The following is a 27844-nucleotide window of genomic DNA, read 5'->3' as shown; positions in this document are numbered from 1 at the left end:
TTCTAAACTACTTAATTTCCCCCTAATCACGCCTTCATTTTGTTAGGCTGAACCTCACGCTTTCTGGTCTAATAATCTCTAGCTTACTACACGGAATATGTGGCAGTTACATGGACTTGCTTTGGAAAGAATGTAGGAAGAATCAAAGAGAGATGTAAACACAAGAAATGGAACGATGGAACGGGTCGAGAAAATGATGAAATGAGGAGCGGTTCTCGTAGTGGAGAAAGTTTTGGCCAGACCTGCCAGATACTAACCAGAACGAGGATATCAAAATAATTTGGTCATTTTTTTTATAGTCATAATTTGGTCATTTGGTTCTCATCATCGTGTCGAACATTAGGAATCCGCACTCCGTCAGTGTACATATGCAATGTGCAGATTGCACTTTATTCACTCTAGTAGAAAAAGAGGCTTTTGTTCAGAGTTGCCTGGAGCTTTTAGCACCAATTAAACTACGAACCCAAACTAAAGTGTGCATTAACACTGGTTCGACCTGCCAGAGCTTCAGCATCGGTTCGTGCGGGACCTTTAGCACCGGTTCGTGGCACGAACCGGTGCTAAAGGGTTGGTGTGACGTGAACCCTTTAGCATCGGTCCATGCACGAACCGGTGTAAAAGTTTTTTTTGCTCCCCATGCACCTCCACACCCCGAGTGGATCGCCTTTTTTAGCTCTATAAAATACAAAAGAAAATGGAACAGACAATTAAAAAAATATCTTTTGAGATTCCTGTATGTTACACAGCCTACTATTAGGGGAAATTAACAAATTTGGATTTCGATTTTTTTTGTAAAAAAGTTTAGAAAAAGGTAAAACGGCTTTTCTGGTTGCATACGACGTTAAAGAAAACATATAATATATCAAATTGATCGTGAGAAAAAGTTACACCTGAATTCACCCGGTTTTATCCGGTTAGCCAATTTTTAGATTCTCAAAATTTCAAAGGGAAATATGAAAGCAGGAGGATTTTAGATTTTTTTCAAAAAAATAAGAAAAATAGATTTTTTTAAATTTATTTATTTATTATTATTTCAGTTTTTAATTATTTGGAATGTTTTGGAATTTTCGAGTTTTTTAAGTTTTTTTGAATTTTTTATTGTTCTTTTGAAATATTTCAAGTTTTTAATTAATAATTGAATTATGCATAAAGATTATTTTAAATTAATTGTTGCTTATTATTACTTAAAATCATTGTTGCTTATTTTTAAAATCATTTAGAATTCAAAAAATAAAATAATGTATTATCAAATTTTAAGAGTTAATACAATTCATAGCATACTATTATCAAGAAGTTGCGAGTGTACTTTTGGAAGAGTGTATGGAAGAAAGGGAAAAGTTAAGCGTGCGATGGATGACCGATCGGGAAGTTTGATCATAAGTATGTACTTTGACATGAGAATATGAGTGATTAGAGTAAAACAGTCAAAAAATTCAAATATCCAAAAATATAGAAATTAAAACATTCAAATTTTTAATTTTTTTTATAGCGAACATTATACCGGACTTTTAATACCGGTTCGTTGCTCAAACTAGTGCTAAAGGGTCCTCCAAACGCAGCACCTGATTTGGGACACGTGAATCTCCTTTAGCACCTGTTCGTAACACAACCGCAACTGATGCTAAAGGGATGAGGCCACCGGTTGGATGCTAAAACCAGTTACCAACCTGTGCTACAACCCCATTTTTCACTTGTGTCACTTGAACCAATATTATGGCACTGGTACTCTGGTAGGCGTTACTTCAATATTATTGTCATGGTGATACACCAGGCAACATTACCATGCAACTCGGCAGCATATCCACAATCAGTTCACCAGATTCAACGCAACCGGAAGACCGGAATACTCCGAAGATACATCGGCTCGCTTTTATGCAAAAAAGGAGGAGCAACCACTAGTAGAAAATAAGCCTTTCATCCAAAGCCCCTGTGAGTTTTAGTCCCGGTTTTAAAGAAACCCAAGACCAGTGGGTCACGTTGGTCCTGCTTCGTTTGGCGTGGGGTGACGTCACCCTCTATTCCCGGTTTGTTTGGGGCTTTTGGTCCCGGTTTGTAATACAAACCGCGATAAAAGGGGTTGCAGTAGAGCGCGTCAGAGTGTGTCAGGCCCCAACCCCTTTTAGTTCCGGTTGGTATCACCAACCGGGACCAAAGGTCTAACCTTTAGTCCCGGTTTGCCTTACCAACCGGGACTAAGGCCAATCTCTATATATATACTCTGTCCTGCCCAAGTGTGAACCACATTTAGCCATTTTTCACTTCTTAATACAAGAGAGGTGTATATTGATTTGCCCTCTTCATATGCACAAGAGTTGTTCGATGAAATGCCTAAGAGCTTTTGCCACTTGAATTCACAAAAAAACAAGCCACATTTAACTGTCTTTTTTCTTCTCCATCGAGGTTAATAACTTTATCCTTTCATTTGTCATTGATAAAATGCATGTGTGTGTATATACACCGCTTCACTAATCATGATATTCTGTCATGGTTTTTGATAAGCTTAATTATATCATGCAGATGAATCGGCAATGGATGTACGTTGACCAACGCTTTAACGAGTTCACTTCCGGCCTGAATTTTTTTATCGATGTGGCTGAGGCAAACAAACAGGGTGGTTTTATGTGTTGTCCATGTGTTAACCGTGAGAATGTCATAAATTACTCTTCCTCGAGTACCATTCACACCCACCTGCTGCGGTCCGGTTTTATGTCATAAAAATAAGAAAAATAGATTTTTTTTTTAAATTTAGCAATTCCTATGATTTATTTGCCACGTTGTACGGCAGCTACCTAGCTAGCTGATGCGGGTCGTTGTTTATCGTCAATCTCTACTACTTATAAAGGCACGAAGTGCCGTTGGAAAAATACATCTCAGCCATCCGTGCATATTAATCTAACAATCCAGATTTGTTCCATCTCCCCACCCCGTGAGATCAAATCTCCCACCCGTAAGGCTAAAATTCAGGGCTAAAATTCAGCCACAAATTAAGGGGAAAAATAACTTCCGCATATCTCCTACCTCAAACAGCCTCAAACAGCCTACAGCAGGCCATCCTCCCACGCCCTGCCCCAGATCCTCATACGCCACACCCTGCCGTCCTGCCGGAAATCGTCTACCACGCCAGCCTCCAATCCTCTGCATCCTGCTGGACATCGTCGACGGAAGCAGCCATCCTGCAGGAGATCGTCCACCCCGACACCCTCCAATCCTCGGCATCCTGGACATCATCCGCACACGCAGCCGTCGGCCACCACGCGAGCCTCCAATCCTCCACGCCTCTCTACCGCGACAACACCGCATCGCCGGGTCCGGACCACGACCGCACGCACAAGATGCAAAACGAAAATTCAGGTTTCGTACCAAAGAATACAGTTCATACGCCTAATACAACCTCATTTTCCTCATTTGTACTCCCTCCGTTCCTTTTTAATTGACTCGGATTTAGTACAAACTTGTACTAAATTCGAGTCAATTAAAAAAGAACGGAGGGAGTATTACATATCCAAACTGGTTAATAGATCCTGGAGATACCAATCCTCGGCGTGCTGCAAATAGACAATCACATTTCACCACTTTAACTGAAGGTATTTCATAATCGACTCTTTTTGTTGATCTGTGGCTTCCAATGTGTAATATTCTGAAATAAACAACACATATGGTATCAGAACAGAATGAAATATTTGACATGACATACAAAATCTTTGTAGTAAATTCTTTGCAGTATATCTGACAAAAAATTTATGTATACTTGTACTGGAAATGATGAAATTTTATGTATACTTGTACTGGAAATAATGTAACATTGATCATGAACTTATTTTGACAGTTCGGCCTGCTTTAGGCGATACAACAACCGTACACAGTCAACGTTCGTTAACAACAAAAGGTATAGACGACAAAAACATTTTTAAACAGCTTTACTATCCATATGCTTACTGTAAACAGACATGGAGATTTCAGCTGTCAAATATTTACTGTAAACACACATGGAGATTTCAGTAGCCAAACTTTTACCGTGCAAACAAACATGAAGATTTTAAACAAGCATGAATGGATGGGCTGGGGGTGATGTCGCACCTCACATCTGGAGTGATTTCTGAACCGACATATATTTGGTCACTTGTTTCGTTTCCTCTAAAAAAGTAGATGGACCAAATCTGTTACTTTCAAATAAAAATATCTTGACAAATACCTCTGACAATTTTGCTTGGTCTATCACTTCACCTGCTGCTAATCTGTTGAGCGATCTGCACTAAGATTAATTGCATTACTTAATGCAGATATTGTACCTACAGAATAATAAGAACTGATACTTCCATACATTCATTTGAGTTTCACATCAGGTTAGAAATATTTTAAAAAGCTCATTCATTTGCATGTGGTGTAGTATCAAGTTCATTCAGTAGTTATGCTCTGAGTCAGCTCCTGATCTCTCCCCCATCAATTGACTTATTCTAACATAAAAGCAACCACAGAACATGTATGAATACAGATCGAATATTTGAAGTGAGATTGTTGTGCAGCAGCATGATTGGTTACCTAAATTGTGGAAGAGTTATATGACACAAGAACACTGACATGATTACCTAAATACTAAATGAATGGCTCTGATATACATAATAGAGGTATATGAACAGAACCCTTGTCAGTAACCCCAAAATGGCTGCTGCTAAAAGGGTGCCAGGATGTCTGCATCACTTCTATGCCATCGTTGTTGCGAGGTAATATGTCAGAAGCAACAGGTGCAGTCCTGTAGCCAAATATAGGGGGAGAAAACATTACAGTATAATGAAGCTGGAAACAATACCATCAGAAGAAGAAAAAGGTAGCTACAGCCTACAGGTATCACTAATCTAAACTGAAGACCGAATGACAACTCTGTAGATGCCCTTTCAGTACCACAATGAGGAGAGTACTTGGAAGAATGCTTTTCGATGTCCATGAATAATGCGATGCATGAATAGAAGCTTTCCCCATTAGCAGTAGGGAGTCGGTAAATGATTATTTTGCACACTTAGTCAGTGTGCAAATAAGAAATACACCACCTCTGGTCAACATCATTTATATGTCCTATGTCAAGGGTTAAATATACGGTAGCCAAATATATACTTGGCGTAGGGCCGAGTTTGTACCAGGTAGAAGTTAGTTGGAGTCCTAGACAGTCTAGCCATGTACTATATCATTTTTCGTCAAATCTCCCAACCCTGAAAATGCACAACTAAACAATACTATTTACATATCCTAAATAATGAAATCAATAAATTTTGGGTATATACTTGTACTGGAAATAATGTAACATTGATCATGAACTTATTTTGACAGGAGTACTGGTTCGTCCTGCTTTAGGCGATACAACAACCGTACACAGTCACCGTTCGGAAACAACAAAAGGTATAGACGACAACAACATTTTTAAACAGCTTTACTATCCATAATTCCATATGCTTACTGTAAACAGACATGGAGATTTCAGTACCCAAATATTTACTGTAAACACACATGGAGATTTCAGTAGTCAAACTTTTACTGTAAACAAACATGAAGCATATGGATAGTACTGTGAAGGTTAAATCTGAATGTGCAATAAACTGTGTGGAAAAAATAGAACACTCCTTCCATGATACTTAAGCCAATAGTGAAGACTGCACGGGATACTATTTGTCCAGCGGCATATATTGAGGAAAGTAGATCGATGTAGCACACAATACATCTGAATAGGCATACTTCTAAATTCGTGTTCCATCTCTACTACTTATAAAGGCACGAAGTGCCGTTGGAAAAATACATCTCAGCCATCCGTGCATATTAATCTAACAATCCAGATTTGTTCCATCTCCCCACCCCGTGAGATCAAATCTCCCACCCGTAAGGCTAAAATTCAGGGCTAAAATTCAGCCACAAATTAAGGGGAAAAATAACTTCCGCATATCTCCTACCTCAAACAGCCTCAAACAGCCTACAGCAGGCCATCCTCCCACGCCCTGCCCCAGATCCTCATACGCCACACCCTGCCGTCCTGCCGGAAATCGTCTACCACGCCAGCCTCCAATCCTCTGCATCCTGCTGGACATCGTCGACGGAAGCAGCCATCCTGCAGGAGATCGTCCACCCCGACACCCTCCAATCCTCGGCATCCTGGACATCATCCGCACACGCAGCCGTCGGCCACCACGCGAGCCTCCAATCCTCCACGCCTCTCTACCGCGACAACACTGCATCGCCAGGTCCAGACCACGACCGCACGCACAAGATGCAAAACGAAAATTCAGGTTTCGTACCAAAGAATACAGTTCATACGCCTAATACAACCTCATTTTCCTCATTTGTACTCCCTCCGTTCCTTTTTAATTGACTCGGATTTAGTACAAACTTGTACTAAATTCGAGTCAATTAAAAAAGAACGGAGGGAGTATTACATATCCAAACTGGTTAATAGATCCTGGAGATACCAATCCTCGGCGTGCTGCAAATAGACAATCACATTTCACCACTTTAACTGAAGGTATTTCATAATCGACTCTTTTTGTTGATCTGTGGCTTCCAATGTGTAATATTCTGAAATAAACAACACATATGGTATCAGAACAGAATGAAATATTTGACATGACATACAAAATCTTTGTAGTAAATTCTTTGCAGTATATCTGACAAAAAATTTATGTATACTTGTACTGGAAATGATGAAATTTTATGTATACTTGTACTGGAAATAATGTAACATTGATCATGAACTTATTTTGACAGTTCGGCCTGCTTTAGGCGATACAACAACCGTACACAGTCAACGTTCGTTAACAACAAAAGGTATAGACGACAAAAACATTTTTAAACAGCTTTACTATCCATATGCTTACTGTAAACAGACATGGAGATTTCAGCTGTCAAATATTTACTGTAAACACACATGGAGATTTCAGTAGCCAAACTTTTACCGTGCAAACAAACATGAAGATTTTAAACAAGCATGAATGGATGGGCTGGGGGTGATGTCGCACCTCACATCTGGAGTGATTTCTGAACCGACATATATTTGGTCACTTGTTTCGTTTCCTCTAAAAAAGTAGATGGACCAAATCTGTTACTTTCAAATAAAAATATCTTGACAAATACCTCTGACAATTTTGCTTGGTCTATCACTTCACCTGCTGCTAATCTGTTGAGCGATCTGCACTAAGATTAATTGCATTACTTAATGCAGATATTGTACCTACAGAATAATAAGAACTGATACTTCCATACATTCATTTGAGTTTCACATCAGGTTAGAAATATTTTAAAAAGCTCATTCATTTGCATGTGGTGTAGTATCAAGTTCATTCAGTAGTTATGCTCTGAGTCAGCTCCTGATCTCTCCCCCATCAATTGACTTATTCTAACATAAAAGCAACCACAGAACATGTATGAATACAGATCGAATATTTGAAGTGAGATTGTTGTGCAGCAGCATGATTGGTTACCTAAATTGTGGAAGAGTTATATGACACAAGAACACTGACATGATTACCTAAATACTAAATGAATGGCTCTGATATACATAATAGAGGTATATGAACAGAACCCTTGTCAGTAACCCCAAAATGGCTGCTGCTAAAAGGGTGCCAGGATGTCTGCATCACTTCTATGCCATCGTTGTTGCGAGGTAATATGTCAGAAGCAACAGGTGCAGTCCTGTAGCCAAATATAGGGGAGAAAACATTACAGTATAATGAAGCTGGAAACAATACCATCAGAAGAAGAAAAAGGTAGCTACAGCCTACAGGTATCACTAATCTAAACTGAAGACCGAATGACAACTCTGTAGATGCCCTTTCAGTACCACAATGAGGAGAGTACTTGGAAGAATGCTTTTCGATGTCCATGAATAATGCGATGCATGAATAGAAGCTTTCCCCATTAGCAGTAGGGAGTCGGTAAATGATTATTTTGCACACTTAGTCAGTGTGCAAATAAGAAATACACCACCTCTGGTCAACATCATTTATATGTCCTATGTCAAGGGTTAAATATACGGTAGCCAAATATATACTTGGCGTAGGGCCGAGTTTGTACCAGGTAGAAGTTAGTTGGAGTCCTAGACAGTCTAGCCATGTACTATATCATTTTTCGTCAAATCTCCCAACCCTGAAAATGCACAACTAAACAATACTATTTACATATCCTAAATAATGAAATCAATAAATTTTGGGTATATACTTGTACTGGAAATAATGTAACATTGATCATGAACTTATTTTGACAGGAGTACTGGTTCGTCCTGCTTTAGGCGATACAACAACCGTACACAGTCACCGTTCGGAAACAACAAAAGGTATAGACGACAACAACATTTTTAAACAGCTTTACTATCCATAATTCCATATGCTTACTGTAAACAGACATGGAGATTTCAGTACCCAAATATTTACTGTAAACACACATGGAGATTTCAGTAGTCAAACTTTTACTGTAAACAAACATGAAGCATATGGATAGTACTGTGAAGGTTAAATCTGAATGTGCAATAAACTGTGTGGAAAAAATAGAACACTCCTTCCATGATACTTAAGCCAATAGTGAAGACTGCACGGGATACTATTTGTCCAGCGGCATATATTGAGGAAAGTAGATCGATGTAGCACACAATACATCTGAATAGGCATACTTCTAAATTCGTGTTCCAGTACCATCAATCCACAGCTAGAAACGAATAATAAATACAAAAAAAAACTAAACTGAGGCGGCCTAACCTTGCTCCTGCAGGCACGCTTAGCTTCAGGAGACAAAGGTTGCAGTGGCGGGCGAACTGGGGCAGCAGCGGCATCCAGGCCAACGCGTCCGCGTGAGGAGAGGGTGGCGGTGCATCATCCCGGCATATGATTCAGCGTGGTCTGGTGGAGAGCGGTGGCGGGCCTTGCCGGGGAGGAAGGAGGCGCGCGGGTCGGCCGTCTCCGTCGGCCCGGGCTCCGGCGGCGCGCGAATTGGGCGGGCGGGGCGAGCGGTGGGGGGACTTGCCGGGGAGGAAGGAGGCGCGCGGGTCGGCCGTCTCCGTCGGCCCGGGCTCCGGCGGCGCGCGAATTGGGCGGGCGGGGCGAGCGGTGGGGGAACTTGCCGGGGAGGAAGGAGGCGCGCGGGTCGGCCGTCTCCGTCGGCCCGGGCTCCGGCGGCGCGCGAGGTGGGCGGGCGGGGCGAGCGGTGGGGGGGCTTGCCGGGGAGGAAGGAGGCGCGCGGGTCGGCCGTCTCCGTCGGCCCGGGCTCCGGCGGCGCGCGAATTGGGCGGGCGGGGCGAGCGGTGGGGGAACTTGCCGGGGAGGAAGGAGGCGCGCGGGTCGGCCGTCTCCGTCGGCCCGGGCTCCGGCGGCGCGCGAATTGGGCGGGCGGGGCGAGCGGTGGGGGGACTTGCCGGGGAGGAAGGAGGCGCGCGGGTCGGCCGTCTCCGTCGGCCCGGGCTCCGGCGGCGCGCGAATTGGGCGGGCGGGGCGAGCGGTGGGGGAACTTGCCGGGGAGGAAGGAGGCGCGCGGGTCGGCCGTCTCCGTCGGCCCGGGCTCCGGCTGCGCGCGAATTGGGCGGGCGGGGCGAGCGGTGGGGGGCCTTGCCGGGGAGGAAGGAGGCGCGCGGGGGTCGAGCCGGGGAGGTGGAGAAATGGAGACAGGGGAGGAAGGAGGCGCGCGGGGGATGTGAGTGATGAGAAGAGGTTAGGGATGGGGGATTTTTTTTTGTTTTTTGAGGGAAAGGGATGGGGAATTGGGAGTGTGGCCGCCTGGCCGGATGTTTTTTTATTTTATTTATTTCACGGACATTTTATTATATCCATGATTTGTTGATTTTTGCTGCTCCTTGAAACATTTAGTATTAACTTTTTTTCTGATAAGTGTCCTTTTCTACCAACTAATTTTTGTATTAAGCCCATGGTATTGTTTATATTGAGTATGCTAAAAATATATGTATCATCTAATCTTGCAGGTCATCGTGTGGATTGTGGATGTTAAATTTCATGGAATACTGGGACAGGAAATATTTTGTCTGACATTTTTTACCAGGTATATTTCACTTGGTATCATGCATTAAATATTGTATTATTATTATTCTTATTTTAGAAGCTAATTCTGATTACTACTTGCTAGGAACACATGATAAATTTTAGGACAAAATTGGCGGTAATATTGGTCGATTCGGAATTGAACAATGATGACATAAGAAATCGAGATTTGTCCCTTGATGAGGACGATAACACGGATCCCACCGATTGTATGATTCTGGATGATCCACCTAAGAAAACAAAATTATCAAACGCATCATCAAAAGTTAAGCTCGTGTCACCGTCATTGGTGCTTTTACCGCCCCTCGATCCAACAAAGGCCAACTTAATGGAATCATCAGAAGTGGAGCCTCTATCACTATCATTGGGCCTTTCACCGTCTTTCAAACCAACAAACTCTGACTTAATAGATGAACTTTGCTTACGCATTAGCATGGTTGATGATGTCCAGTCATTGGAGTAAGCATCCTTTTTCTCTAAGTTTATTTTGTGATACATGCTTGTAATTGTACTTCACAAAATTTCTCTTTCGCGGTACCGAATGGGTGATAAGCTCTAATCCTTATCCAATTAGATTAACTCTAAGACAGATAAGGAACATATTGAAGGTGGATGAATATATGGACGCAAATTGCTTTAACATGGCTGTGCGGATACTAGCATGCCATGACATCCAGCTTGTTAGAGATATTCCCGTTCATTATATGGATCTGAACTTTTGTGTAAGTTATTATTATCACATATTACATTTTTTTCATTCTACTAATGTCTTATTATTTTTTAGTGGATGTCCCAATATGCACGAGATCCAAAGCGGAACGAAAAGTTGGATATTACTAAGTTGTCACATTTGTTTAACTGTTGGCCTGATAGCAATGAGTACCATATCTCAGAATGCAATATGGTAAGTTTTTAATTAAACGTTACTAGCAGTGGTTTGTTTGGTCCTAATTATTAATACATTTCAAATTATATGCATCCTTGCATATTTTATTACCTTGCGATACTTTTGGGCTATTTCAATTATTCGTCTTGGATCAAAACAAAAAAGTTGTCACTATTTTGGACCCTCTTCCAATACCTGGTATGGGCAAAAATATATTTAAAACTATGGTAAAAAATCTAAACCATTCAGTTCAACATGCAAACCCTGCATTCAACGAGGACCTATTCAAATGGGGATGCAAAGTTCCCGTTGTTCCGACAAACTCAAACGGGTATGGATCTTGTCAATGCATTACAATCTTTAATGATTCAACGCACAATTTAACATTTCAAATATGCAGTGCTCTGTCAGGTTATTTGGTTTTCAAGTTTATGCACTCTTGGTATGATGGAGTGTTCCATTTTCCAATACCCATGGTAAGTATTTACAACATGCGAATTTTTATAAGTGATACTTTCGATTTTTTTTTATAATAAGTTTGTATAACCCGTATGTAGGATGATATTGAAATGAGGAGGCAATTTGTGGTTCATATTTTGAAGTATGAGGGGAATGAGGCTCTAAACAATATCCCAGCCATGGAACGAAGCATTATAGATCGCATACTTAGATGGACTTTTATGGAAGAAGCATAATAGACGTTTTTTGCTTGGTTCATGTTTTCTAAGTATTTATGTAACTATTATAGTACATTTATTTAATTATGCATTTTATGTAACTAGGTGTATGGATCATGTATTTCGAGACGCATTTAAATGGCTTTACAAGTATGGAACGTGCGTTGCACGTGCACGCTTACTAGTAAATAAAGGCAAATAATCGAATTCGGTAGGCACGTCACGTCTCCTTCAGCAATCAGCACCGCCCAGTCCACCACGACTAGACGTCGTCCAAGCACCAGCAGCGATAGTCGGGTTTGGACATCCTCAGCAGCTCCTCCGGCGACATGCGCTCCAGCTCCCGCTGCCTCCACACGGGAAACGCCTCCACCACGCTCGCCGGCGGCGGCCCCGCGCACCCTTTCACCTCCCCCTTGAGGCCATGCCTCAGCGCGCGCATCCTCTTGTACAGCCGCATGGCCGCCACGCAGTCGTCGTACGGGTGCTGGTGCCCACCGTTCTGTATCTCGTACCCGAGGCAGCTCTTCGTCAGGAACTTGAGCGAGTTGCTCATCATCCTGCTGCTCGTCTTCATCAGCGGCGGGTACGTCGCCGTGTCCCGCTTCAGGTACGCCGGGTAGTCCATGCCTAGCCCGTTGAGATCATGGTCCAGCCCGTGCCCGACCAGGATTCTTGCGTTGCCGCGTGCCGTGCGGATCTTCCATGGATCCTCGCCGTTGTGGAGGAAGTCCTCTACCCGCTTCCTCGCCTGCTTCACCGTCACCGCTGAGTCACGGAGGTGCTCCGGGCGGATCCCCGTCATCTCGTACCGGTAGTGCGTCACCGGGATGAGCGGCTTCACGAAGGACTCGAAGAGGATGTTCTCGTGCTCGTCGATGAGGCACACGCGTGCGCACACGTCCAGTGTCCCGTCGCTGCCGCCGCCCACCATCTTGCACCCCAGCGCCACCGCGCCGCCGCCTCCATGGCTTCCATGTATACCCATTCTTGACATACTTCGGGTGAGCTGGCTTTGCGTCGGAGCGCTGGAGAGCTGGCAGGCGCGGTGGGCACGGAGGGCGCCGGAGGCAGGGAAGACGGCGAGGCAGAGCTGGCAGCCGCGGGCGGTGAAGACACTCGCGCAGCCGGCCTTGGGGAAGACGCTGCCGAAACCGAGGTGGTCGCGGAGGGCGTCGAGGGAGCGGCAGTGCTTGCCGCAGACGCCGAATGGTGCGAGAGACGCATGTGCTCCACCAGGTGCTCCATCCGGTTAAACTCGCGGTAGCACGCCGCACACTTGTTCCGGCTGCATGTCAAACAAGTCCTCATCAGTCCAAAGAAAAACTTATGTATTGCATTGCGTGTGTGTTCATGATTGTGCAAATGTGCAATGTAGCAGACAATTATGAAGAAACACAACTGCTACCATGCTGCATGAGACTTAAATCAATTAATTGTTTAAATTTCCTGCATAGAAAGAAGCGTAGAAAATTAACTGTGGGGTCTCAGCAGTCAACTTATCATGTCATCTAGAGACAAAATGTGCAAAGAAATAGCAGTTGAGTTGCATAGCGTAAAAGAGTTTATTTACTTAAACGGAGGGTACAAGAAAGGTCAAGACCAGTAGCCACTGCACCTGTGAGCATCGGAAGAGCTGTCCATCGTCAGTAGTCGCCTAAGAAGTACTGGACGCAGCAAACAGGAGTTGTGTTCGGTTGGTGTTGTGAGAAATCTCAGAACACCAACGTCTATTTATTTGCCTGCAACATAGATGGAACTCGATTCTTGACAGCTTCGTCTATGGCGATGTGTGTGCTTCGCCAGTAGCGACAAAATGTGTCGGTGTCACCGATGTTCTCCAGGTTCAACTTTACATGGCATGAGTTCCGTACTAGTATTATGCATTACTGCGGTATTATGAATTTATGATCATGGTGAATTGGTGAACCACCATGCAGCTAGTTGGCAGCATATTCATGGTTCAGGTTCAGGAGATGCAGGGGAACAGGTACCTGCTCTATGTCTTCAGTGAAGTTCTGGGCATATTACATGGTTGCGTTTGTCTCTTTTCCTTCATTTGTTTCTGACCATAAAGCAGTTACTGAAGTACAGGCGTATATAGATATTTTCTACAGTCAAGTGCAAATTTCCAGATAGTAGTCTAGTTTCCTTATAAACCCAGAGCAATTTCTGCTTATTGTTCAGGGCAAGAACATAGACACCAGAATTCTCTGAACATACATCAGCTGGCTTTATGCCGAATAAGAGAACGGGAGATCAGATGCCCCGGTCAAAAGAACTGGTTTGAAAAGACAGGAGCAATTGATCCAGCCGATGGATGGACTGGGCGGATTAGATTCCAGCCTTTGGCGGTGGCGGAGAGCCGCACAGCTAGACGGCACAGAGCCATAGATCTCCACACGGATATCCTACGAACATGCCTGATCATGTCGAACATATTCAGAAAACTAAAGATGTTTGTGATCCCAACGTAGACATATTGGATCCTGGTCGGAGCTTAGTTTGGCATGTTGTCAGGCGAAAAGCATCGGCGTATGAGTTTCGAATTTTCTTAGAAACAATGCTTGGAATGCAGATCATGCTCTACTCTGTTGGCAAGTGTGCTTCAGTTGTTCTCTATCTGAGTTGCTGTGATTCTGATTGATTGTAACTAGAGCAATTCACTACAGTTCCAATTGAAAGTAAAACATGACAAATTCTTCACTAGAAAGTTAGCTATCCACCGCCAATGGTAGGCTGAGCATCCCCTACTTTCCTTGTCGTACGGGTCTGATCACAACTTTATCAAATGTGTCATGTGCTCCACGTTTCAATATTGTTCCTGATGCCTCTCGTTCTCACTTCCTCCAACAACTCTTCATTTTAACTCCCATCTCTTCTCTTGTACATGTGATTCCATCTATTTGATGCAGTAATCTAGTGCTAACATGTGAAACGAAATGGAAGATGCAACTTGCTATATATCTCTATGGTTCGGTGTAGATGAAGCGGCATATACAATCATAAAATATTGAGGTTTGGTGTCATATTTACTAGTACTATCTAGTATCTATTGTCGGATTAATTATTGCAAATTTTCCACCTCGAACATTCTGATTAATGCCATGTCCTCCAGATTAATATGCATGCTGAGAAGCAAGATATGAAATTCTAACATCTAAACACCCAGGCAACCTTCCATGATCTTTAGCTTTCAATCTGAACTGGGCGGTACAGACAACTTAGATAAGCCTCCAACTCTAAAGTTGTTTAGGTAATGCCAGCTTGAGCTTTCATCGCAAAATATCTGGTGCATAATGAAACTTAAATGAAAAAGGTCACTGCATCTAACATAACTCGAGGCATTCCCCTCTACCAAACTAAGCAAATACTCCACCAACCATCACTCGTTGTGAATAATGTTGATCCTTATATATATACTACTCCATCTTCGTTTGATAGTTCACATAAAGATACACTTCCACTTCACTTCGCAATTTTTTTTTTTTTTGCGAAAGCACTCCCCGATTTACTGCCACTAGCTTACTACACGGAGTATGTGGCAGTTACATGGACTTGCTTTGGAAAGAATGTAGGAAGAATCAAAGAGAGATGTAAACACAAGAAATGGAACGATGGAACGGGTCGAGAAAATGATGAAATGAGGAGCGGTTCTCGTAGTGGAGAAAGTTTTGGCCAGACCTGCCACATACTAACCAGAACGAGAATATCAAAATAATTTGGTCATTTTTTTATGGTCATAATTGGGTCATTTGGTTCTCATCATCGTGTCGAACATTAGGAATCCGCACTCCGTCAGTGTACACATGCAATGTGCAGATTGCACTTTATTCACTCTAGTAGAAAAAAGGCTTTGTTCAGAGCTGCGTGGAGCTTTTAGCACCAGTTAAACTACAAACCCAAACTAAAGTGTGCATTAACAGTGGTTCGACCTGCCTGTACTTCAGCATCGGTTCGTGTGGGACCTTTAGCACCGATTCGTGGCACGAACTGGTGCTAAAGGGTTGGTGTGACGCGAACCCTTTAGCATCGGTTCATGGCACGAACCGGTGTAAAAGTTTTTTTTTCTCCCCATGCACCTCCACACCCCCAGTGAATCGCATTTTTTAGCTCTGTAAAATACAAAAAAAATGACATACAATTCAAAAAATTATCTTTTGAGATTCATGTATGTTACACAACCTACTATTAGGGGAAATTAACAAATTTGGATTTCGATTTTTTTTGTAAAAAAAGTTTAGAAAAAGGTAAAACGGCTTTTACGGTTGCATACGACGTCAAAGAAAACGTATAATATATCAAAATGATCGTGAGAAAAAGTTACACCCGAATTCACCCGGGTTTATCCGGTTAGCCAATTTTTAGATTCTCAAAATTTCAAAGGGAAATACGAAAGCAGGATGATTTTAGATTTTTTCAAAAAAATAAGAAAAATTGATTTTTTTAAAAAATTTTATTATTTTTTTGTTATTTCAGTTTTTAATTATTTTGAATGTTTTGGAATTTTTTAAGTTTTTTTGGAATTTTTTATTGTTCTTTTGAAATATTTCAAGTTTTTAATTAATAATTGAATTATGCGCAAAGATTATTTTAAATTAATTGTTGCTTATTATTACTTAAAATCATTGTTGCTTATTTGTAAAATCATTTTGAATTCAAAAAATAAAATAATGTATTATCAAATTTTAAGAGTTAATACAATTCATAGCATACTATTATCAAGAAGTACGGAAGAAAGGGAAAAGTTAAGCGTGCGATGGGTGGCCGATCGGGAAGTTTGATCATAAGTAAACATGAGAATAGGAGTGATTAGAGCAAAACTGTCAAAAAATTCAAATATCCAAAAATAGAGAAATTAAAACATTCAAATTTTTAAACTTTATAGCGAACATTATACCGGGACCTTTAGCACGGGTTCGTTGCTCAAACTAGTGCTAAAGGGTCCTCCAAACGCAGACACCTGATTTGGGACACGTGAATCTCCTTTAGCACCTATTCGTAACACAACCGCAACCGATGTTAAAGGGATGAGGCTTTAGCACCGAATGCTTTGCACCGGTTGGATGCTAAAACCACTTACCAACCGGTGCTACAACCCCATTTTTTCACTTGTGTCACTTGAACCAATATTATGGCACTGGTACTCTGGTAGGCGTTACTTCAGTATTATTGTCATGGTGATACACCAGGCAACATTACCTTGCAACTTGGCAGCATATCCACAATCAGTTCACCAGATTCAACGCAACCGGAACTGGACCGTTGTCAGGGATCTTCTGATACTACACATCATTCATAGCATCAAATGGCTGGACTACTCACTTTTCATTTTTCATTTTCTGTTCTCTAAAGTACATGTGATAAAATGTTCAAGAACATGGATTTACATGCACTAGTAGAAAACCTCTCATCAATACCGGTTCCGAGAGGGGCATTCGTACCGGTTGAGCAACCGGTATAAATTATTCGGCACTAAAGGCCCCCCTTTCGTACCGGTTGCTTACGAACCGGTATAAAAGGGGCCTCCACGTGGGCCACCAGGAGAGCTCAGTGGCCAAGGAGCTTTGGTACCGGTTGGTAATACGAACCGGTACCAAAGGTTCCCACCCGCGGCAGGGAATTTGTCCGAATCTCTCGCCGCGGCGAGAATTGAAGTTTTAGGGTTTTGGAGGGGTTTAGGGATATCGCGGTTTGTTTCATATCGCGTCGATGCACCGAAACGCGTTTGGGTTTAGGTAGTACATGAAGATCAAGATGATGCATAGCAAGTTGGTGCATACAATATAACACACATGTAATTGCATAAGATCGCAAATTAAGAAGCACTATGCATGAAGATCGATCTTCATGCATAGTGGTACTCTCCGAGGCGTACTCTATATATGTCTATTACATGTAGCATAGTGGTACTCTTCGATTCAACTATATATGTAACATGTACATCTTCATTCATAGTGGAACTCTGCGAATGGTGGTATGACGTCACGAAGGAAGAATCCCGCCAATTCCTCGCCTATTGCTATGAAGCGGTCATCGATTGAGAGCTTGTTCCGCTTTCTTGACAACTATAAAAGAATAAGATACAAATGAATACATGAGCTATGTGTGTGTGTGTATATATATATATTCAAACCACAATGAAACAACTATTACTGAAACTCGGCACAACTTATGATAAGAAAACAAATTTGTGAATACTGTTTTCGTACCTCTTTATTTCTTTCATTATTCATTCTCTCGCTGACAATTCTGTGGATGTACTCGCAAACGTAGAATCCACAGAGATCAGTCCCTTGTGGTTGTTGCGGGAATTTCTTTACAAGAATATAATTCAATCAAACAATAGTCAAGTATGATAATTAAAGGTGTGTGGACCTAGGTAGTACTACTTACTTTCGCCTTCCATCGCAGCTTCGGTGGCCATTCATGGGAGTTATCTTCCTTGATGAAAGTTTCCCACACGCTGCCCGACAAAAGAAAATGCATAAAAGAGTTATCAATTAGTTCATAGCAGGAAATTAACGAAACAAACCGATAAGAATTAAAATTACCTTTTGAGCATTAAATAACAAGACAAGTATAGTTCCGATTTTTTGCTTAGTGAGTCAAAGACTTCAACTTCTCCAATTTGCATATTGATGACGAGAAGAATAAAGTGAAACCTACGCATGTTTAAATATGTAGTGTCATATATATAAGTTATTAGTTAAAATTTTGACATACGGTGAGCAAAATATAATGTGTTATAAGACAGTAAGACTCACTCGAAGTTGTAAGGCCAAATTATTAGCCTTTTGTCATGTTGTCGCTTCAAAAACCATAGCAAAATCTCCGGTGTATCCTTGTTATAGACGGGATCTTCTATGGTTTTAACATGCATTGTGTGCGGGTCAATGAACCCAATGTCCGTGATTTCGTCCCTTTTGCATTCGAGCATCTTCGATCTGCATAATATAGCGCACAAAGGATTATAATCTGCAGACAATGAACGAGCTGAGCTAAAGACTTCTCAAATTAAATAAATCACTTACAGACAATAGGAACTGATGATAGATTTTTCGAGAGCCCAGAGATTGTATAACTGGAAAAGCTCGTTGAAGTCAACATTCACACAGTATTCCTGGAAGTAGTGCTCTTCACTAACTCCCACCATGATAGTCTCGATCCCTTCCTTTGAGGCATTAAGGTACCACGAATGCAAGTTACGCATACATGTTGGTAGCTTCCTGAGATTCTGGACCAAATCTTTCCCTTGAACAAATTGATATGCTCGTTCAGCGAAGGCGAAATCGGTTGTGTCTTGTCGAGAACTTTCAACGGGCTTCCCGTCAAACACCTTGAGAGGGGCAACCGATTGAACGGGTTGTTGTCCGAGCTGGTAGACTTGGTGTATCCCTTTTATCTCCCTAATACCCGATTGAACGGGTTTTGTCGCCTCGATCATCTTGTCATACGACCTTTCAATAGAACGCCTATAGTCAGATGGCGGCGATGGTACAGGGTCATATAGATTCTCAACGGTACGCACAACTTTCACCGGATCTAGTGTCTTCTCGAAAGGTATCTCTGGCACTTTCGGTGCAAAAAAATTTTCACCTCAGCCTGAACGGCTTCCTGGTTTTCCTCGGGAGTTTTTTCCCAAGGTAATTTCTCAATGGGCGGCAGTGCTTTCTCCTTTCTAGCTTTCTTCCTAGGCGGCGTACCGTTCCGCTTAACGGACGCGATCTTACGCGGAGGATCTCGAGGTGGTGGACTCACACTGGGGTCCCTCTCAGGTAGGTGTGGACTTTGCTGCTCACGAGGACTGCCACCAGGACTGCCACCAGGAGGAGTCGATGGCATTTGCTGCTCATGTGTAGGAGTCGGTGGCCTTTGCAAATGGATTACGTACTTCTTCGGCCATAGGGCGAAACTGTGCTTGACATCGGCCAGTGTCCTCTCATCTTCACCTCTAGGAATATCAAGCTCCACTGTTTCAAAACCCGGAACAACTTCATCCACCCCGACACGAACACGACCAGGTGGAATGGGCATATGATGGTGCATTGCTCCATCTTCACTTGGGTACACATAGCCGACCGCCACCTTAACGGACGCGGTCCCGAATAACATATGTAGCGCGCAATCTGTCTTCTCCGTGACATAATCCACAGGGTAGCTTCCTCCACATCCGTCAAGATGCGAGGAACCGACACTGCTTCTTCGCTGAGATGGGGCAGCATCGCCATGTGGATCCTGTAGAAACAGCGGCTGATCAGGTGCCCTCTGATTTCTCTCAAGAGCCTCCACCCTAGTTAACAATTCCGTTACAATGCCCGCCTCCTTCTTCTTCTTTCGCGAACGGCTTCTATAAGTGTCAGCGTTGTCCGGCCACGCTTCTTTCATGGTGAGACCTGGGCGAGCTCGTACCCGTCCAACGTGTTCAGGGTTCCCCAGAGCGAGTGTCAGCTCGTCATTCTCTCGATCGGGAATGTACTCTCCCTTTCTGACTTTTTCAATTGCATCTACAAGCTTCAGTACAATTGACTCAATTTTTTTCCTTCCATTTTCCCTTCGCAACGATCAGCCCTGTCTTTGGGTCCAACCCTGCCCCATGAGCGAACAACCAGAACTTGGACCGTTCGGGCCAGTCCCATGTCTGTGGAGTGATTCCATCATTCATCAGTTTATTCTCAAACGTTGTCCACTTCGGAATGGCACTCTTGTAGCCACCGACCCCAAATGATGCGGAAGTTTCTTCTTTGAAGCATTTTCGGTATTTTTCTTCGATCGGGACACAAAAGTAGACGATTGCTTATACTCCTTAATTGCGGGCCGGTGATCTTTTATCTTCACTAGATTATCATCGAATACTGGATCTTCATTCTTATATTTGTCCCATAACTTTTTCTTCCAGGTACGGAATTGTATGGCCATCTTCTTCAATGTCCATTCCTTGACTTTTTCTTCACGGCCTTCCGTCATGTCTTCCGGTAGGCTGAACTTTGTCAGTAGCGCGTCCCAAAGAAATTTTTTCATCGTCTCGTTGACATAACTAGCACCACTCTCCGCGTTCTTCGGCTTATGCCACTCTTGAATGCTGATCGGTACATGGTCCCTAACAATAACTCCGGCTTGACTTGTAAATTTGCGGCAAAACTCTTTGGGATGCTCTGGTTCACCATTAGCCTTGAATGCCGTGAGGGCTAACCTTCCATCGCCCTTTAGCACCCGCGTCGGGCCTCGTTTTGTTCTAACAGACTTGCTCGATGATCCAGAAGGCTAAAAGAAAAAATTATTCGTTAATAAGTGCAATACAAATAAATGAATGCATCTAGGGATGAACATAGACTAATTGATACATAGATATACACCTCGCTGGAGTTTGTGATGGACACTTCGTTGTCTTTTCTAACTTGTTCAGACTCAAGTCCCTCGCCGAAATCATTCGGAAAGTCTTGGAACTCATTGTCATCTCCATCGGGTTCGCGGACCACGGGCACTCTCATAGATCAATTCTACGCACAGCTTCTTCCTCCTCCTCATCTCGGACGAAGGTGCAGTCCTCCATACCTAAATGTCACTACAAAATTAAGAAAACATATAGAATTACATATAGATGATCTTGATCATGATAGGCAGCTCACAAGATCCGACAATGATAGCACAATGGGGAGAAGACAACCATCTAGCTAATGCTATGGACCCATAGTCCAGGGGTAGACTACTCACTCATCACTCCGGAGGCGACCATGGCGGTGTAGAGTCCTCCGGGAGATGAATCCCCTCTCCGGCAGGGTGCCGGGGGCGATCTCCAGGATCCCCCGAGATGGGATCGGCGGCGACGGCGTCTCGCAATGTTTTCCGTATCGTGGCTCTCGCATCGGGGGGTTTCGTCACGGAGGCTATTTGTAGGCGGAAGGGCAGGTCAAGAGGCGGCACGGGGGGCCCCAACCACAGGCCGGCGCGGCCAGGGGTGGGGCCGCGCCGCCCTAGGTTTTGGCCACCCCGTGGCCCCTCTTTCGTCTCTCCTTCGGACTTCGGAAGCTTCGTGAGAAAATAGGCCTCTCGGGCTTTTATTTCGTCCAATTCCGAGAATATTTCTTTACTAGGATTTCTGAAACCAAAACAGCAGAAAACGACGAACCGGCACTTCGGCATCTTGTTAATAGGTTAGTTCCGTAAAATGCACGAATATGACATAAAGTGTGCATAAAACATGTAGATAACATCAATAATGTGGCATGGAACACAAGAAATTATCGATACATTGGAGACGTATCAGCATCCCCAAGCTTTAAGTTCTGCTTCGTCCCGAGCAGTAAAACGATAACAAAGATAATTTCTGGAGTGACATGCCATCATAAACTTGATCATACTATTTGTAAAGCATATGTAGTGAATGCAGCGATCAAAACAATGTGTATGACATGAGTAAACAAGTGAATCATAAAGCAAAGACTTTTCATGAATAGCATTTCAAGACAAGCATCAATAAGTCTTGCATAAGAGTTAACTCATAAAGCAATAATTCAAAGTAAAGGTATTGAAGCAACACAAAAGAAGATTAAGTTTCAGCGGTTGCTTTCAACTTGTAACATGTATATCTCATGGATATTGTCAACATAGAGTAATATAATAAGTGCAATAAGCAAGTATGTAAGAATCAATGCACAGTTCACACAAGTGTTTGCTTCTTGAGGTGGAGAGAAATAGGTGAACCGACTCAACATTGAAAGTAAAAGAATGGTCCTCATAGAGGAAAAGCATCGATTGCTATATTTGTGCTAGAGCTTTGATTTTGAAAACATGAAACAATTTTGTCAACGGTAGTAATAAAGCATATGCATCATGTAAATTATATCTTATAAGTTGCAAGCCTCATGCATAGTGTACTAATAGTGCTCGCACCTTGTCCTAATTAGCTTGGACTACCTGGATTATCACCGCAATACATATGCTTTAACCAAGTATCACAAGGGGTACCTCTATGCCGCCTGTACAAAGGTCTAAGGAGAAAGCTCGCATTTGGATTTCTCGCTTTTGATTATTCTCAACTTAGACATCCATACCGGACAAACATAGACAATGTGATAATGGACTCTCTTTTAATGCTTTAAGCATTCAACAACAATTAATTCTTTTCTCATTAGAGATTTGAGGATGTTTGTCCAAAACTGAAACTTCCACCATGGAACATGGCTTTAGTTAGCGGCCCAATGTTCTTCTCTCACAATATGCATGCTCAAACCATTCAACTCGTGTAGATCGCCCTTACTTCGCACTAAGACGAACATGCATAGCAACTCACATGAAATTCAACAATGAGTTGATGGCGTTCCCAAGTAAACATGGTTATCGCACAACAAGCAACTTAATAAGAGATAAAGTGCATAATTACATATTCAATACCACAATAGTTTTTAAGCTATTTGTCCCATGAGCTATATATTGCAAAGGTGAATGATGGAATTTTAAAGGTAGCACTCAAGCAATTTACTTTGGAATGGCTGGAAAATACCATGTAGTAGGTAGGTATGGTGGACACAAATGGCATAGTGGTTGGCTCAAGTATTTTGGATGCATGAGAAGTATTCCTTCTCGATACAAGGTTTAGGCTAGCAAGGTTATTTGAGGCAAACACAAGGATGAACTAGTACAGCAAAACTCACATAAAAGACATATTGAAAGCATTATAATACTCTATACCGTCTTCCTTGTTGTTCAAACTCAAAACTAGAAATTATCTAGACCTTAGAGAAACCAAATATGCAAACCAAATTTTAGCATGCTCTATGTATTTCTTCATTAATGGGTGCAAAGCATATGATGCAAGAGCTTAAACATGAGCACAACAATTGCCAAGTATCACATTACCCAAAACATTTATAGCAATTACTACATGTATCATTTTCCAATTCCAACCATATAACAATTTAACGAAGGAGAAACTTCGCCATGAATACTATGAGTAGAAACCAAGGACATATTTGTCCATAAACTACAGCGGAGTGTGTATCTCTCCCATAAAGTGAATGCTAGGATCCATTTTATTCAAACAAAACAAAAACAAAAACAAAACGACGCTCCAAGAAAAAGCACATAAGATGTGGCCGAATAAAAATGTAGTTTCGTGGGAGGAACTCGATAATTTGTTGATGAAGAAGGGGATGCCTTGGGCATCCCCAAGCTTAGACGCTTGAGTCTTCTTGATATATGCAGGGGTGAACCACCGGGTGCATCCCCAAGCTTAGAGCTTTCACTCTCCTTGATCATGTTGCATCATACTCCTCTCTTGATCCTTGAAAACTTCCTCCACACCAAACTCGAAACAACTCATTAGAGGGTTAGTGCACAATATAAATTGACATATTCAGAGGTGACACACTCATTCTTAACACTTCTGGACATTGCATAATGCTACTGGACATTAGTGGATCAAAGAAATTCATCCAACATAGCGAAAGAGGCAATGCGAAATAAAAGGCAGAATCTGTCAAAACAGAACAGTTCGTATTGACGAATTTTAAAATGGCACCAGACTTGCTCAAATGAAAATGCTCAAATTGAATGAAAGTTGCGTACATATCTGAGGATCATGCACGTAAATTGGCATAATTTTCGGAGCTTCCTGCAGGGCAGTGGGCTCAGATTCGTGACAGCAAAGAAATCTGGAACTGCGCAGTAATCCAAATCTAGTACTTACTTTTCTATCAACGGCTTAACTTGGCACAACAAAACTCAAAACTAAGATAAGGAGAGGTTGCTACAGTAGTAAACAACTTCCAAGACACAAAATAAAAACAAAGTACTGTAGGTAAAAACATGGGTTGTCTCCCATAAGCGCTTTTCTTTAACGCCTTTCAGCTAGGCGCAGAAAGTGTATATCAAGTATTATCAAAAGATGAAGCATCAACATTACCTTGGGCCTTACCCTTACCTTTCTTATTGTTTTTCTTTCCCTTTGGTTTAGGAAATATACGAGTTTCTCCCGGTATAGAGGTGAATTTCAAAGTGCCTTCTCCAACATCAATGACCTGCCCAATAGTTTCAGCAGGATCTTCCGAGTGTGAGTTTTCCTGTTTCAACAACAAGATAATCAATGGATATTGTTCTCCCACAAATAGTTGTATGCACACCTGCGGCTATTCCTTTAGGGATTATAGTAGAGTTATCAATGAGAGTTATCTTTTCTCCTCCTTCCTCAACTCCCCAAAGTTTCAAAGATTTATAAATACTTTCAAGCATAAGGCAAAATTCATACATAATATCACAAGAGTAGGCATGGAGTGTTCGATCACCGATAAAAATTTTAATGTATGATCCCACAATGAGAGTTTAGAGTTCACTAAGACTTGTTCAAGACGCATTACGAACGTGGCAATAGTTATCATTCAAGCGAGATGTACTTATCTCCGTAGTATTTAATTTACTATATATGCTAGCAGGACTGAATCAAAGTTATTAGCTGAATCATATGATGCAACCAACTTCTTTATGGCATTAAAAGCTTGATCCCCATTGCAATGAAGGAAATCTCCTCCCACTAAAGTATCCAAAGCATATCTATAGCGAACCATAAGACCAAAATAAAAATTACTAAGGAGCAAACTTAGAGTCATTTGAGGTTCAAGTTCATGATAAGAAGTAAAAATTCTAGACCAAGCATCCTTAAAACTCTCCTCATCCCCTTGTTTAAAAGTGAAGACTAATTCTTCAGGCGAAGAAGTAACAGGTTCAGAGCTAGACATGGTAACAAAAGTAACTAAAAAAAAAATTTTTTTGTATTTTTAATATAGAGTGCAAGACAATAAAGCAAACTAGATAAAGTAAATGCAAGTAAACTAATTTTTTTGTGTTTTTGGTATAGCAAACAAGATAGCAAATAAAGTAAAACTAGCAACTAATTTTTTTGTATTTTGATTTAGTGCAGCAAACAAAGTAGTAAATAAAATAAAGCAAGACAAAAACAAAGTAAAGAGATTGAGAAGTGGAGACTCCCCTTGCAACGTGTCTTGATCTCCTCGCAACGGCGCCTGTAAAAGAGCTTGATGGCGTGTATTTCACACGTTCGTTGGGCAACCCCAAGAGGAAGGTATGATGCGCACAGCAGCAAGTTTTCCCTCGAAAGAAACCAAGGTTTATCGAACCAGGAGGAGCCAAGAAGCACGTTGAAGGTTGATGGCGGCGGGATGTAGTGCGGCGCAACACCGGAGATTCCGGCGCTAACGTGGAACCCGCACAACACAACCAAACTACTTTGCCCCAACGAAACAGATGAGGTTGTCAATCTCACCGGCTTGCTGTAACAAAGGATTAACCGTATTGTGTGGAAGATGATTGTTTGCAGAGAAAACAAGTAAAACAAGTATTGCAAGAGATTGTATTTCAAGTAAAGAGAATTGGACCTGGGTCCACAGCTCACTAGAGGTGTCTCTCCCATAAGACGAACAACGATGTTGGGTGAACAAATTACGCTTGGGCAATTGACAAATAAAGAGAGCATGACAATGCACATACATATCATGATGAGTATAGTGAGATTTAATTGGGCATTACGACAAAGTACATAGACCGCCATCCAACCGCATCTATGCCTAAAAAGTCCACCTTCAGGTTATCATCCGAACCCCTCCAAGATTAAGTTGCAAAACAATGCATACAATTGCATTAAGTATGGTGCGTAATGTAATCAACAACTACATCCTTAGACATAGCATCAATGTTTTATCCCTAGTGGCAACAAGACAACACAACCTTAGAACTTTCTCACATCGTCCTGTGTGTCAATGCGGCATGAACCCACTATCGAGCATAAGTACTCCCTCTTGGAGTTAAAAGCATCTTCTTGGCCGGAGCATCTACTAATAACTGAGAGCATGCAAGATCATAAACAACACATAAGCATAACTTTGATAATCAACATAACAAGTATTCTCTATTCATCGGATCCCAACAAACGCAACATATAGAATTACATATAGATGATCTTGATCATGATAGGCAGCTCACAAGATCCGACAATGATAGCACAATGGGGAGAAGACAACCATCTAGCTACTGCTATGGACCCATAGTCCAGGGGTAGACTACTCACTCATCACTCCTGAGGCGACCATGGCGGTGTAGAGTCCTCCGGGAGATGAATCCCCTCTCCGGCAGGGTGCCGGAGGCGATCTCCAGGATCCCCCGAGATGGGATCGGCGGCGACGGCGTCCCGCAATGTTTTCCGTATCGTGGCTCTCGCATCGGGGGTTTCGTCACGGAGGCTATTTGTAGGCGGAAGGGCAGGTCAAGAGGCGGCACAGGGGGCCCAAACCACGCGCCGGCGCGGCCAGGGGTGGGGCCGCGCCGCCCTAGGGTTTGGCCACCCCGTGGCCCCTCTTCGTCTCTCCTTCGGACTTCGGAAGCTTCGTGAGAAAATAGGCCTCCGGGCTTTTATTTCGTCCAATTCCGAGAATATTTCTTTACTAGGATTTCGAAACCAAAAACAGCAGAAAACAAGAATCGGCACTTCGGCATCTTGTTAATAGGTTAGTTCCTGAAAATGCACGAATATGACATAAAGTGTGCATAAAACATGTAGATAACATCAATAATGTGGCATGGAACACAAGAAATTATCGATACGTTGGAGACGTATCAATGCGGAAGTTTCTTCTTTGAAGCATTTTCGGTATTTTTCTTCGATCGGGACACAAAAGTAGACGATTACTTATACTCCTTAAATGCGGGTCAGTGATCTTTTATCTTCACTAGATTATCATCGAGTACTGGATCTTCATTCTTATATTTGTCCCATAAATTTTTCTTCCAGGTCTGGAATTGTATGGCCATCTTCTTCCATGTCCATTCCTTGACTTTATTCTTCTGGCCTTCCGTCATGTCTTCCGGTAGGCTGAACTTTGTCAGTAGCGTGTCCCAAAGAAATTTTTTCATCGTGTCGTTGACATAACTAGCACCACTCTTCGCGTTCTTCGGCTTATGCCACTCTTGAATGCTGATCGGTACATGGTCCCTAACAACAACTCCGGCTTGACTTGTAAATTTGCGGCAAAACTCTTTGGGATGCTCTGGTTCATCATTAGCCTTGAATGCCGTGAGGGCTAACTCTGCCCTCGCCCTTTAGCACCCGCGTCGGGCCTCGTTTTGTTCTAACAGACTTGCTCGATGATCCCGTATAGGCTAAAAGAAAAAATTATTCGTTAATAAGTGCAATACAAATAAATGAATGCATCTAGGGATGAACATAGACTAATTGATACATAGATATACACCTCCCC

At 42.4% G+C, this 27844-nt stretch overlaps 2 long non-coding RNA genes and 1 pseudogene across 2 annotated transcripts; all 3 read right to left on the bottom strand.

Annotated features, from left to right (window-relative positions):
• Positions 1-3333: 3333 nt before the first annotated feature.
• On the bottom strand, positions 3334-4184 carry LOC124665145. Its single transcript, XR_006990491.1, has 2 exons — positions 4078-4184; positions 3334-3637 (listed from the first exon to the last, which is right to left on the bottom strand). It is a non-coding gene; the product is annotated as an uncharacterized LOC124665145 (long non-coding RNA).
• A 2067-nt stretch (positions 4185-6251) lies between these two features.
• On the bottom strand, positions 6252-8856 carry LOC124665144. Its single transcript, XR_006990490.1, has 3 exons — positions 8727-8856; positions 7111-7668; positions 6252-6555 (listed from the first exon to the last, which is right to left on the bottom strand). It is a non-coding gene; the product is annotated as an uncharacterized LOC124665144 (long non-coding RNA).
• A 2985-nt stretch (positions 8857-11841) lies between these two features.
• On the bottom strand, positions 11842-13223 carry LOC124664123 (annotated as a pseudogene).
• Between the last annotated feature and the right edge of the window lie 14621 nt (positions 13224-27844).

Source organism: Lolium rigidum, chromosome 6, assembly GCF_022539505.1.
Source record: "Lolium rigidum isolate FL_2022 chromosome 6, APGP_CSIRO_Lrig_0.1, whole genome shotgun sequence".
In the NCBI taxonomy this organism is placed as follows: domain Eukaryota; kingdom Viridiplantae; phylum Streptophyta; class Magnoliopsida; order Poales; family Poaceae; genus Lolium; species Lolium rigidum.
Note: the sequence above shows the minus strand (reverse complement) of the source record. Positions and strands in the feature narration are given on the sequence as shown.